Genomic DNA, 11,418 nt, shown 5'->3' on the forward strand with positions numbered 1-11,418 from the left:
AAAAAAAAAAAAAAAAAAAAAAAAAGAGTACCAGTGTCACTATTCAAGGACCAATGACCAAGACATACAGGTCTGGCTGGCTCTTAGTCAGGTGAGCAGACAATTGAGAAAGATATATCATTGTTCTAATCAGGAGTATGTAAACTGATGCCTTTCTGTCAAAACTTCTTAGCTAGAAATAACTCTGGGAACCAAAGTCCTTCATCCTTACATTGAGGGGCTGCAAACTGCCGTTAAGGTCCAAAAATAAACAGAGCCTTTTTTTCCTTTTTTGAGGGGGGGGGGGTTGAGACAGGGTTTCTCTGTATAGCCCTGGCTGTCCTGGAACTCACTGTAGACCAAGCTGGCCTCAAACTCAGAAATTAGCCTGCCTCTGCCTCCCAAGTGTGCCACCACGCCCGGCCTTCCTTTTTTTTTTTTCTATTACCATTGTCTGTCCTGTAATTTAGTAATTTAGACATTCTTTTTTTTTTTTTTTTAAGACTTGTCTATTTATATAAGTACTGTTTTCAGACATACCAGAATAGGGCATCAGATCCCATTATAGATGGTTGTGAGTCACCATGTGCTTGGTGGGAATTGAACTCAGGACCTCTGGAAGAGCAGTCAGTGCTCTTCTAAGCCATCTCTCTAGCCCAATTTAGACGTTCCTTTGTTGTTGTTGTTGTTGTTGTTGAGACAGGGTTTCTCTGTATAGCCCTGGCTGTCCTGGAACTCACTTTGTAGACCAGGCTGGCCTTGAACTCAGAAATCCGCCTGCCTCTGCCTTCCGAGTGCTGGGATTAAAGGCATGGGCCACCACGCCTGGCTAGACATTCTTTTCAGAAACAGTGTTTCATATAACATAGACAGACCAAGTGGTGCTACTGCCTGCCCCTCACAAATGCTAGAAGTAGAGGGCTACAGCCACCATAGCTGATACAAGTCACCTTTTATAACAAGATAGTATAGCAATTCGTTTTCCAAAACATTTTCTATACTAGACAAGTACAAAAAAAATTCTACTAAAATAGCTGTTACTAAGCGTGGGGGTAGGGGGTAGGGGCCCTTGCAACTTAATGACAATGAGAATGAAATCCGGCCACAAATGGGGGGACACTTCAAGCACATCCAGGTTGAATAAGGAGGAGGAATGGGTGAGGGAAGCATGGATGTAGAACAGTTCAGAGTTCGACACCAGGCTAGGTCTGTAAACAGAGAGGTCTTATTGTAGCCCAAGTGAGGTTGAAACTCACTACATGGGCCACACTAGCCATGAACTTAGTCCTGCCTTATCCACAAGTCCTGGGATTAGAGGCATGCAGGATCTGCCCCTTCCACCCTGGGCGCCGGGGGAGGGGGGGCAATCTGCTTACACAGTACAGGCTGGTCCTGAATTTCAAATCACCAAACACCCCTTTTTTCTCATTCAGAAGGTTAGAGTCGGTGGTTTCTCATTAGCTATGAGTACCTGTTTTTTCTTTCTTTCCTTCCTTCCTTTCGCTTTCTTTCTCTCTCCCTCTCTCTCCTTCTCTCTCCCTCCCTCTCACTCTTGCTCTCTTTTGCAGGAAGGGTCTTGCTATGAAGCCCTGACAAGCATGGACCTTACCTTGGATATGGAGCTGGTATATGTCAAGGAGAACTTGCCATGACCCTCCTGCCTCTGCCTTCTGAATACACGAATGATGATGGTCTCGCTTCACGACACCCAGAAGCATTCGGACCAGGAGGAGTGGGTTATTTTCCCAGGAGATGTTGCATTCCTGATTGAACATGCTGGCCTTGAGATAAGGGCGGCCCCGAGATAACAGTTTTTAAAAAAATTCATGAAAAGGATGGTCCAGAAAATTCTTTAAAAAAAAAAAAAAAAAAAAACAACACAATAACAAATTCAAAGAGCCCAGTTTGTGGTAGGAAAAGTATACATGACATTTTCATACATACTAGGAATCCAGGCTGGCTTCAAATTTGCTTTGTAGCTGATGATGACTTTGGATTCCTGATTCTTTCTTGTCTGCTTTCAGAGAGCTGGGATTGTAGTCTTGTATCACCAGGCCTAGTTTTTATGTGATTTTGAGTGTTGACACTAGCCCCACAGTATATAAAAAATATAAGCTTTTTATGTCTTCTTGGGGTGGGGGGAGCAGGGGTTGAGACAGGTTTTCTTTCCTAGCTGTCCTGGAATTCACTCTGTAAACCAGGCTGGCCTTGAACTCAGAGATCTGTGTGTCTCTGCTTCCCTGGGTTTAAAGGTGTGTGACACCATCACCCAGCCCAGTATAAAGTTTTAAAACTTTTATTTTATGTGTGTTATGTGTAGGTGCACCAGCTGAGCTGAGCCAACTCACTAGCTTTCTTTATTAAAACTTATATTAGAGTTTGGAGAGCTGGCTCAACAGTTAAGGGCACCTACTGTTCTTGCAGAGGAGTTGGGTTTGGTTCCCAGAATCCACATGGTGGCTCACAACCATCAGTAACTCCAAATCTGGGGTATCCTACACCTTCTTTTCATCTCTAGAGGCACTGGATAAGCACAGACTGCGCAGACATATATGCAGGTGAAATACTCCCAGACAGAAAATACATCTAAAAAAGTTTGGGGAGGGGGGAGGAGTCTAGACAGGGTTTCTCTGTATAGCCCTGGCTGTCCTGGACTCACTTCGTAGACCAGGCTGGCCACAAACTCAGAGATCTGCCTGTCTTTGCCTCCCAAGTGTCAAGAAAAGCAGGTTTCTTGGGCTGGTTCCTTTCCCCTGTCCTCCGACCCCTTTTCTTCAATTAAATGAAAAGGCAAAGCTGAAAGCCAAGGAGAAGGCAAAGACCAGGAAAAGGAAGAAGACAAGCAAAGTGGTATCTGGGGTCTCCTACCTTCTTGGCCCCATCCTTTACCTTTTTCGAAGGGCTTCACTCCCAGGAGTTAGGTGCTGCATACTTCCTGTCTAGCTGTTCTCTGTCTTGAGCCTAGTACAAGCCATCAAAGTCAAACATGGTACAGAGGTCTCCAGGAGAGGCCCAAGAGCCATCATGAGGGGTATAATGGAGGAGAGCGGGGTGAGGGGGGCATCCTAGAAGGCAGGCTACTAGTCTACGCATGTCCCGGTTGCTGAGCAGACTGTCACATTCTGCTCATACCTCATACCAGCTTCATACTTGCGACTGGTGATGGTATTTCTCAAAACCACATAAGCTCAGAAGAGGCTTCTGGGTAGCACACACCTTCAGCGGCAGCGTATAGGAGGTGGGGGCAGATAGATCTTTGTGAGTTCCAGGCATAAAACTTCTAAGACTTAAACAGTGAGTTTAAGATCAGCCTGGGCCATGCCAGGCGGTGGTGGTAGTGCAGGCCTTTAATCCCAGCACTTGGGAGTTAGAGGCAGGCAGATTTCTGAGTTCGAGGCCAGCCTGGTCTACAAAGTGAGTTCCAGGACAGTCAAGGCTACACAGAGAAATCCCGTCTCGAAAAACAAAAACAAAGATCAGCCCAGGCTATGTGAGACCCTGTCTTTTTTTCTTCCAAAGCTGAGGACCGAACCTAGGGCCTTGCACTTGCTGGGCAAATCCTCTAGCACTGAGCTAAATCCCCCAACCCCATGAGATCCTGTCTTAAAGAAAAGAATGAAAGGTGAAAACAAAAAAATATATGCCATAGAAACACAGCAGGGAAATTCTCAGAATTATGCCCTAAGAGGAAACGGCCTCCTTTTATAACAGTTAAATTTCCCAGCTTTGTGTCCATGGGCCATTTGTTTGGGATTATATATGAATAGGTAGTAGCAACCACTGCCGCCTTAGGGAGATTTACAACACTATTTGCCCTTCTTAATTCTGGTCAGTTAGGGCAAGGCACCAAGGGTCTGTTAGAGTAAGGCTTTATATAAGACATGGCAAGTCAGGGGCAGGAGAGATGGCTCAGTGGTTAAGAGCCACCGTACTCATCTTGCAGAGGACCTGAATTTGGTTCCCAGCATTTTAATATTTATTTAACTTGTATGAGAGTGCTTTGCCTACACTGCACATAAGTATGTATACTGTGTTTAAGGTCAGTGCCCTCAAAAGTCAGAAGTCCCTGGGTTCCTTAGAACTGGAGGTTTAGATGGTTGTGAGGCCCTAGATGGGTAGTGGGTCCTTTGCAAGAGCAACAAGTGCTCTTAACTACTGGGTCATTTCTTATTCCCATAAATAAACCAATCTTAAAAACAAAGACATCACACTTAAGTCACTGAGCCAGGCTTCAAGCCATCAGGGGTTGATTAGTGAGTGATTAGCAGATTCTGCTTTTTTTTTTTTTTAATTTTTTTTCTTTTTAATTTTTAGCCTCTTGTCTCTAAAATAGGGACTGCCCTGAGTTGGCTGGCCCTATTAGAAGGTCCACTGATATCTTCTGGACTCAAGCTGAGCACAGAGAGTGAGGGCCAAGATACTGTCTGTCTTTTCAGCCCGTTTATCATTTTTGGCTTCGGCCTTTAAGTTGTAGAAAACCAAGGTCAATCCCACTATTCTTGAAGTGGGAGAATTGGGCTTTACTTTGAACTTTGTTATTTCTTTGTGTCAGGAATACTTTGACCTAGAAAGACCTGAGGGCGGGGAAGGTTAGAGAGATGGCTCAGCAGTTAGGAGCACTGACTGCTCTTCCAGAGGTCCTGAGTTCAACTCCCAGCAACCACATGGTGGCTCACAACCATCTGTAATGGGATCCGATGCCCTCTTCTGGTGTGTCTGAAGAGAGCAACAGTGTACTCATATACATAAAATAAATAAATCTTAAAAAAAAAAAAAAAAGGCCGGGGCCTAGCAAACACAGGAGTGGATGTTCACAGTCAGCTATTGGATGTATCACAGGGCTCCCAATGGAGAAGCTAGAGAAAGTACCCAAGGAGCTAAAGGGATCTGCAACCCTATTGTTGGAACAACATGATGTACTAACCAGAACCCCGGAGCTCTTGTCTCTAGCTGCATATGTATCGAAAGATGGCCTAGTCGGCCATCAATGGAAAGAGAGGCCCATTGGACTTGCAAACTTTATATGCCCCAATATAGGGGAATGCCAGGGCCAAAAGAATGGGAATGGGTGGGTAGGGAAGNGGGGGGCGCTATGGGGGACTTTTGGGATAGNATTGGAAATGTAATTGAGGAAAATATGTAAAAAAAATAAAAAAAAAAAAAAAAAAAAAAGACCTGAGGATGGTTGCCCCTATGTTGAGCCCATTTCCCTGGTAGTTCTATACCATAGCTTTCTCTTTAAAAAAAGATTTTATTTATTTAATGTATATGTGTACACTGTAACTGTCCTCAGACATACCAGATGAGGTAAGGGCATTGGATCCCATTACTGGTGGTTGTGAACCACCATGTGGTTGCTGGAATTGAACTCCAGGACCTCTGGAAGAACAGTCAGTGTTCTCAACTGCTGAGCCATCTCTCCAGCCCCCATAGCTCTCATTTGAAAACACTCATTTTTAGTTTAAAAAATGTATTCTTTTGAGCAAATTTTGTAAGTGGGCAGAATTTTAGATTAATTAGCAATGCATCCTAAGAAGGAGCAGGAAAGGAGATGGATGGGTGGCGCCTTCTTGCAGGTGAGTTTGGACATTTGACAAATTTAGCTATATTTTAATTTTTTGTGGTACTGCACACTAAACCTGTAATGGCTCTGGCAGAAATGAAGCTATTCTACAGAGATTGTGTCTTTTAGTCTGATGATCAGAGTGTTGAAACAGTGGGCCCCCTAAAATGATAATTTCCCCAGAAATCTCATTCAAAAGGACACCAGGCATAAGGGGAACTTGTCTCCTGTCTCCCAGAAAGAGATTTGCAGTAGTTCTAATGAGTGAGTGGTCAGACAACCTTATAGGATGAACTGAAGACAGATAATGCTGGGTGGGTGGGGCACAGCCTTCACCTGGACTGCTTAGATATCCACAGCCTTGACCCTCATTTAAACTTTCGGGATTCTAAAGACAGAGCTGAGAAATTTGTTAGACAATAATGTCCCTCTTCCCAGTGTGGTCACATTTAATAAATCTCCCTTTTCTGCTTTCAACGTTTGGGGGTGATGGGGTACTGTTGAAATAAGGTCTCCATGTAATTCTGGACTGGCCTGGAATTTGGTATGTAGATCAGGCTGGCCTTGAATTTACAGAGATCCTCCTGCCCCTGCCTCCCAAGTGTTGGCACCATCCCTGGCCTGTGTTCAACTTTTTTTTTTCTGAGATAATGTTTCTCAGTGTAACCAGCTCCGACTCCCCAAGTGCTGGGATAAAAGGCAGGTGCCACCATGCCCAGCTTGCTTTCAACTTTTGTTTTGTTTTGTTTGTTTGTTTGTTTGTTTGTTTGTTGAGACAGGGTTTCTCTGTGTAGCCCTGGCTGTCCTGGAACTCACTTTGTAGACCACTCTGGCCTCAAACTCAGAAATCCACCTGCCTCTGCCTCCCAAGTACTGGGATTAAAGGCTTGTGACACCACTGCCCGGCTGCTTTCAACTTTTATTTTGGCTCCTTTAATGGACTTATTGAAGATGGGTGTCTGGACCTGACTTGGGGCACAGGTTGTGAATCCCAAGTTTGGTGACAAAATGGCATTCATGGAGGTATAAAGACACGTTTCAGGGGCTGGAGAGATGTCTCAGCGGGTAAGAGCACTGACTGCTCTTCCAAAGGTCCTGAGTTCAAATCCAGAAACCACATGGTGGCTCACAACCATCCATAATGAATTCTGATGCCCTCTTATGGGGTGTCTGAAGACAACTACAACATACTTACATATAATAAATAAATAAATCTTTAAAAAAATAATAAGACACATTTCGGCGGTATCTACTAATATTGTGATGACCCCAGGGAGAGAAGAAAGGACAAATGGAAGTTTCCAGGTTTACTGGAGTCATTTCCTCCAGGGACATTATGCTCTTTCCCCTTAGCCAGCATCAGCTGCTTCGTACCTCGACTCAGTGAAGCAGGCAAATGAGTTTGGACTTTGTCTTAGATTCTCCACAAATCTGACCCTTGGTAAGTCTCTCACTGACCAGCTTTTGCCTGCCTTTTTGCCTTTGGGATCTTTGGAGCAATTTGGATTCATCCCATGCTGCCATTTGGTGAATGATTTTGTTTTGGATGCTCTTGTGTTGAAGACTATTGGGTTACGGTTATTGGAACATAGAGAATGGTAGCAAAGCAGAGAGCTCTCAAAAGTATTGGGGACCTGAGCAGAATTCAAAGTCAAGGACCACAAAGATAGGGTCCTGTGATTGGAAGCTTCAGGGAGGCACGTTCTGTTTCCTCTCGTGGGTTTGTCTTTTTTCCTGCATTGGCCTGTGTAGAAGGGCCTGTCAGCTGGAGGAGAGAAGGTGGCTTGGGTTTCTAAAGTTACAAGTGTCTTAAAGAGACAGGCCCATAAAGTTGATTAGGGCATGTGTTATAATAGGACAGGTTTGGGGTACTCTTGAGTCACTTGTGGTTTGGTGGAATTATTTAGAATAGGTAGGTCTCAATACCATGGTTTATATAACCAGGAAAGGATTCTCTGTACTAGTTTGGTAATCTATTGAGAATCAAAGCTGATTGATCTTTTATAAATAATTCCGAAGACAGCAATGGGGTGGGGAGATGACAATCCCTGGCCCTGGAGCTGCTGAAGACAACCCTGGCCACTTTGGTTTTGCTTTATGCTTTAAACTCGCTGTGCCCTGCTAAGCATGATTGGCATGCCTTTCAGATGTGAGAATCTCTGTTCATGTCAGTGTGCTTTGGTTCATTTTGTCCTACATAGAAGCAATTGATTCTGTATCTATTCCTTAAAGCTAAAATCCAATGATTTAGAAAACACGGAGGGGCTGGAGAGATGGCTCAGTGGTTAAGAGCACTGGCTTGCTCTGCCAGAGATCCTGGGTTCAATTCCCAGCACCCACATGGCAGCTCACAACTGTCTATAACTCCAGTTCCAAGGGATCTGGCACATAGACATACATGGAGGCAAAACACCAATGCACATAAATAATATTTTTTTAAGAAAAGGGAAATGTGCCAGGCAGTGGTAGCACATGCCTTTAATCCCAGCACTTGGGAGGCAGGTGGATTTCTGAGTTCAAGGCCAGCCTGGTCTACAGAGTGAGTTCCAGGGCAGCTAGGACTACACAGAGAAACCCTGTCTCGAAAAAACAAAAACAAAAACAAAGAAAAGGAAAATGTAAAGAAAAGGAAATTCATTTCTAGACTTCACCTGGGTAAGCTTATTTAACATGAATTAAAATATTATTATTTTGTTTTGGCTTGTTTTTGAGACAGAGTTGGCCTAGAACTTGCTATGTAGACCAGATTGGCCTTGAAATTACAAAGATCCACCCACTTTGGCTTCTGAAGTACGGCATCAAAGTTGTGTGCCACCACATGTGGCAGAAACATTAATTTTAAGCTTCCCTTGTAAAATGATTTGGGCCTGGTGCTTTCAACTATTAATTATGAAGATAGGTTGAAGAATAATCTGATTACGACATTTATGAAAGACAACCTAAAGAGAGCTAACATATTTTTATTGAGTGTTCACAATATCTGAACAGTGTTTACTAGAGAAACTTAAAGTGTACAGCAAGAAGATTAACTTCAGGGTTGACCTGTACCAACAGATGTTTTGCCTTAGTTTGTTTCAAATGTATTGACAATGTTGAGAGGACTAACTTTCACTTTGAAAGAATTACTCAGAGACAGTAAACCATGTTGTAAAATAATGTGCTTTAGTATCTAAATGTGTTGCTAGTGTTCTCTATCCCTGGCTCTTAATCTGTCTGATACGGGGATATGACAACAAGGCTCAGAAGGAAATCTGAGGACCAATTAGTATGGGAAAAAGAAAAAGAGAGGTGAGGGCTCCAAAGCAGGGTTCTTATTGGTCCCTGCAGGAGATGGGCTTATGGAATCCTGGCCTGGGAAAATGAAGTTAGAAACCATATGCAGCCCCAGTTTCCGAAGTGGGAGGTGATAGTCTCATGGGTGTTTATGGCGAAAATAGATGGGGGATGTTCCATGTTTTCATGAGTTCTTCTTTCTCCAGTGAACGCTCCTCCAAGGCTGTGATTTGCTCTGTCTGTCCTGGAATATCTTCAAGCCTAGCAAAATCGTGTGTCTGGAAACATACTGAAGTTAGGGCACCAGGACAGGAAAAGCTTAGTTTGCACATCAGTAATGGTGGCAGGCAAGTCAGTGGGGGAAGCCTGCAGCCTGATGACACCTCACTTTTAAAAAGTTGGTTTTGTCCTTTATAAATGGTAGTCTTTATAAATGGTAGTCTGCTTTGTTCCAATAAAAACCATGTCGTTCACAAACGTGGAATGTTAGATCATGTTCACTGGATTACTATGCTCAGCACTGATATTTATAGGGAAGTTGTCCTTGTGATGTAGCTAAGAGTGTCATTGCTAAGTCCATTCGATAGCTTGCATTTTATTTTCTGACTTTTTTTTTTTTTTGGTTTTCCGAGACAGGGTTTCTCTATGTAGCCCTGGCTGTCCTGGAACTCACTCTGTAGACCAGGCTGGCCTCGAACTCAGAAATCCACCTGCCTCTGCCTCCTGAGTGCTGGGATTAGAGGCTATTTTCTGACTTTTTAAAAAAGATGTATTTATTTATTTTATGGATATGAGTACATTGTAGCTGTACAGATGGTTGTGAGGCACCATGTGGTTGCTGGGAATTGAACTCAGGACCTCTGGAAGAGCAGTCAGTGCTCTGAGCCACCTCTCCAGCTCCAGGCCTTTTTTTGATAGAAAATGAGCCGCCTTCTTCATCTCCTCCTGTGCATCTTCCTGTTTTGTTCAAATGGTTATGTTTCTGTGGAGTACTGGGACTCAGTGTTTGGAAAGCTTGGTGTTACAATAGACTACACTTCCTGCCAAGCATCTCATCATGTATTGAAAATTGTGGGGCTGGAGAGATGGCTCAGTGGTGAAGAGCATTGTCTGCTCTTCCAGAGGTCCTGAGTTCAAGTCCCACCACCCACATGGTGGCTCACAACCATCTGTAATGGGATCCGATGCTTTCTTCTGGTGTGTCTGAAGACAGCTACAATGTACTCATATACATAAAATAAGTAAATAAATCTTTAAAAAAAAAGGAAGAACCTTGTTATGCTGCCAAGTGGCAGTGGCAGTGGTGGCAGCACACACATTTAATCCTAGCACTTGGGGGGCAGAGGCAAGCAGATCGTGTCTGGGGCCAGTCTGGTCTACAGAGGAAGTCCAGGACAGCCAGGGATACACAGAGAAACCCTGTCCTGGAAAAAAGAAATCTGCGATGCTGTCTCTTTTTCCTTTTCTTCCATTCTGCTTGTTAAGATCCCACAGGAGCTATCTATATATATTATAGCAGGTCTTACTAAAAACCCAGAACGGCTCTGCTTAGCTAATGCAGCTCCCAACTGCACTGCTCCCCGGAAGGAGGTTACATGAGGCTGCTTTTGAAAAGGCAACAAATGGGAGGCCCTCCGTGGGTTCTCCCCATTTCTGAGGGAGAGAGAGCCTTACAGGTGAGCAAGGGTGAACGGGGCCCAGTTTAAATTGAATGTAAGCTTTCTTGTAAAACCCAGTTTCTGCGATAGCTTTTTCTATGCTTCCCACTATCTACTTCTGATTGCTCTTCCCTTAGAATTAACATCTCAATATTTTAATTAAGTACTGATTTAAAACCAGTTAATTGGTTTTAAAATGTAGAGCGTGTCTGCCGTCTGGAGTTTACATCTAACTATGTATGTGATTCTAGAGACCACAGTCAAGCTATTTTAGAAAGTTTTCATTTTTCCAAACCCTGTAATTGTTGCTCTTAGAAGAACAGCTCCTTTGCCTTAGTTATTTAGCTCTTAGGTGCTAGGGGATAGATAGGGTGGCTGTGCTTTGTGTGCTGTTTATTGATTGGAGACAACATGTACTGCATCCCATTCATGGCTGCCTGCTACCTTCTGAAAGGGATTGTTTTGTTCTGTGTGATAAACCGAAAACAACATTTTATTTTTTTGTTAAAAAAGACTTTTTTTTTTTTTTTTTTTTTGAGACAGGGTTTCTCTATAGCCCTGGCTGTCCTGGAACTCACTCTGTAGACCAGGCTGGCCTCGAACTCAGAAATCCACCTGTCTCTGCCTCCCAAGTGCTGGAATTAAAGGCATGTGCCACCCCACCCGTCTAAAAGACTTTTTTTAAAAAATATTTTCTGCTGTTTGTGTTTCAAACCTGTTGGCTGCTTAGGAAATTGTCTTAAAGTACAGCTTCATTTAAGGATCCGTTTGTGTTATGGTCTTTGAATGACTGCTTTGAAATCAACTGTTTTGAGTTGACTGTGGCACATATAATACCCTATGGATCTGACTGGACACATGTGGAGATGTGTATCTAAACTGGGCCCTCTAGTCACTGGCTCCTGAAACCAACTGCACTTGGCTTAAATTGGATGAGAATGCCCA

The 11,418-nt window shown here is 43.6% G+C and overlaps 1 protein-coding gene across 1 annotated transcript in view; it reads right to left on the minus strand.

Annotated features, from left to right (window-relative positions):
- The window catches only part of Gata1 (GATA binding protein 1), a 16,302-nt gene extending 14,641 nt beyond the window's left edge, over positions 1-1,661 (minus strand). Inside the window, exon 1 of the mRNA XM_021153664.2 lies at positions 1,589-1,661. The gene's annotated coding sequence lies outside the window, so the exon portion shown is untranslated. The remainder of the gene's footprint in view (positions 1-1,588) is intronic.
- Positions 1,662-11,418: the final 9,757 nt, after the last annotated feature.

Source organism: Mus caroli, chromosome X (assembly GCF_900094665.2).
Source record: "Mus caroli chromosome X, CAROLI_EIJ_v1.1, whole genome shotgun sequence".
In the NCBI taxonomy this organism is placed as follows: domain Eukaryota; kingdom Metazoa; phylum Chordata; class Mammalia; order Rodentia; family Muridae; genus Mus; species Mus caroli.